Source organism: Rhipicephalus microplus, chromosome 3, assembly GCF_043290135.1.
Source record: "Rhipicephalus microplus isolate Deutch F79 chromosome 3, USDA_Rmic, whole genome shotgun sequence".
Lineage (NCBI taxonomy): Eukaryota > Metazoa > Arthropoda > Arachnida > Ixodida > Ixodidae > Rhipicephalus > Rhipicephalus microplus.
In genome coordinates, this window is record NC_134702.1 from 87,829,109 (window position 1) to 87,832,449 (window position 3,341).

The following is a 3,341-nucleotide window of genomic DNA, read 5'->3' on the forward strand; positions in this document are numbered from 1 at the left end:
TATTGCCTACTTTTCTTTCTTACCACTTCGCCCTACGCGTGGCGTAGCATCATAAAGACACTCTTTGAAAGCGGCGACTTGTTTGGGACGTCATCAGTTTGTGACGCCACGCACGCCATGGCAAAATGACAGTCGCCGACGGTGGGCGGAGTTTACAGCCGAAGAATTTTACAGCTTATTTTGGACTGAAATAATCTGTCACGGTCCAACTTTCACACGTGTACCAGCATATTCAACCCTCTACCTTCGTTTTCGGCCGAAGACCGCAAATTGTTGGGTGACCATGTCATCACCCTTTGAAGGTTCTGTGGAGTAAAATTCACTCAATGGTTGAACGTAAGTGTTTTATCTGTTTTTATGGCTTCATACGTGCAATGGCACCACTTCCAACAGAGATGCGCATAAGGCAGCCTAGTACGCCAAGTTGAGTCTACTGGTGTGTCTCCATAACAAGAAGTGGTGTGAATGGGCTCTGTTAATGATCTGTGAACGTGGCAACAGGGTGCCCGTATGCAACTCGACGGACGTTAATCCTTTTTCGAAAGGAATCCGCGGAGAATCTTTTATTACCTTGTCCACACTTCGAGCTTCGTTATCTTGTACAGAAGGAAAGTATTCGAGTCCTTATGGAGCACAGTAAACCAGTTCAAAATCTTACGGGGTTTTCGGCTTGTTAGTAACAAACAACGTTAAGAATACGAGAACGACCGTTTGGTGAACCAGGACAACCTTAAGTTTGGGAGTTGATAATATTCCAAACACAATTATCACCGGTTATCAATTATTATAACAGACTTTCAATTACATGAGCGTCTTTCTATAAACACGGCGTAGCACTGTACGATGCCAAATGACAAGGCAACTAGTGTTACAACCACGCATTGGTATAGCTGCGCCACATTTCAGTTGTGGTAGTGTTATTTAATATCAGTTTATAATAAACCGACGCAAAATACGCGCAATTATATGATACAAGTGTAAATACGCCCATAACTGTCCATTCTACTAAGATAGCCCTGAAAAATATTCAACGTCTTTTTTTTTCAATTATAGAGTTCCAGTGATCAGTCAGTGCCCTGTCGCCCCGCCGCTGTGATTTAGTGGCTAAGGTACTCCGCTGCTGAGCCCCAGGTTGCGAGATCAAATCCCGGCTTCGGCGGCTGCATTTTCGATTAAGGCGGAAATGCTGTATGCCAGTGTGCTCAGATTTACGTGCACGTTATAGAACACCAGGTGGTCTAAATTACCGAAGTCCTCCTCTACGGTGTCTCTCATATGCGTATGGTGGTTTTGGGACGTTAAACCCTACATAACGATCATATATGGGCATCCCGTCGTATGAGAAACAGGTATTTTCACCACCTATGGCACATATAGCCCCTCCAAGGCGTTTTAGGTAAAGCATTAAGGCAGACGCCTATAATGCATGAGGCTATCTGGGGAACTATTGCACCTTAACCTGCGATATTTTCTTGAAATTTTTCTTAAGCGAGAGGGTGCTTTCGCTTCAAAGGGCTTCAAATGTGTACACAAAAGAAGAAACAAAAATTCAGGTCTTGCAGGCGTTGTAAAAAAACAAAGCAAGAAGAAATGAAATAAACAGTAAAGGCGACCGTGCAGACTCTGTGATTTTCTTTGTCACTACAAACTTGGCGGCAACCACGCATGCTCCAGGGCGGCGTAGCGAAGGCAGGTCACAGGAAGCTAGACTCGCAAAAGCAGATATCGATTTCACTGATGTAAACAGTGTTTTAAAAAGTATTGATATTTTTGAATCTGTAATCAGGCTGCGCGAAGAAAACAGCAAGCGGCAAAACATCTATTGCAGCTTATAAGGCGAACATACACTGACCGATATAAAAAAAACATCAAGAGAAATTATTTAACCAGAGGTCTACGATGAGTCATCGTCAATGAGTGTTCAAGCCTGGCTTGACTTTTATGAATATGATGTGATAGAAGTTCTTGGCTACACAACCGTGCTAAAGCAATGAAGATGCCCTTCATTACTTTTCTGGCAAGGATTCTGGCAAGTGCCTCTGCAAGAAAACGGAGAGTTCCTGCGCGTTCATTACACCATTGCACGTGTACGAATACAACAGACTTCCCTTAGCTGGAATATTTGCTAGCCTGGTTTCAGAAGATGATGAAAAGTTTTTTGAAGCCACACTTGGTTATCTTCTGTAACGTTTACATTGATGATATTCCCGTCTACTGGCGGTTAGTAGAGGAACGCTCTGAACACCTTGTAAAAGTTCTACAAGCACTTAGTGACGTGGACCTGAAGATCAATGAGAAGAAAAGTGAATTCTTCAAGTCAAAAGTCGTTTTCTTCAGAAGAGTGTCAAACGAAACTACGAAGAGTGCTAAACATGAGTTCATATAAAGGACTACGACACTTATGAAGCCTCATAATATATGAAGCCTCACTCCGAATTTTTTTAGGACTCGTGGGCGACATCAGGGGTGTTGTCAAAGATTTCTGGAAGCTGGCGAAGTGCTTGACGGAACTTTCAAAGAAAGAAATCCACTTTGGACGAAGTAATGTAAAAGGCCTTGCCAGAAACTCGTACAAAGCATTTTATCGTAACCTGATGTTATCTTACCAGAATACAGCTTACGTTTTGAGATAAACACGGGCGCTTTAAAGTATGGTACAGGGGCGGCTCTGTACCAAAGATATGTCCTTTTAACACCAGCTCAGCAGCAGAGAGTTGTAGGAGACCATTACTACGCCTTCATACTGAACTCAGTAGAATTATTTGACAACTGTGAAGGGGGCTCTTGCGGTTTTGATAGTGGTCCGCTACTTTTGATCATACAGAGATGGTGGAATGTTTGCAATGTACACAGAAGACCATGCACTAATGCACCTTTCTAATATGTCAGAGCCTATAGAAAAATTGGCCCGATGAGTCAATCAACATGAGCAGTACGACTTTGATTTCTTCCGTCGGGCAGGTAGCCATCTTACAGACGTAGATGCCTTTTCTCAATTAGCAATCGATTTCCCGTATGAAACTGTAAACTTGACAAGATTATGGGAAAGCTATGAAAATCTTCAGTTCTAGGATGGCAAGTTCACTGTTACAAAAACACTTATTACAAAATCACTTTACTTAGGCCTTGGCAGTGCGGATTCAGTTCCTCATGCTAGGTTTTTGCGGAGCTATAACAAAATTCTCAGTCGTTGACTTGAAAAAGAACACTACAAAATTGAAGATAATGTCTAGTCATGTCACTTGGGTCAGTTGAACAAAGCCAAATACCAGCACCAACCCAAAGGGCTCATCTTGCCAAACCACTCGGAGAAACTCTTAGAAGTAGTATGCACGTGGACT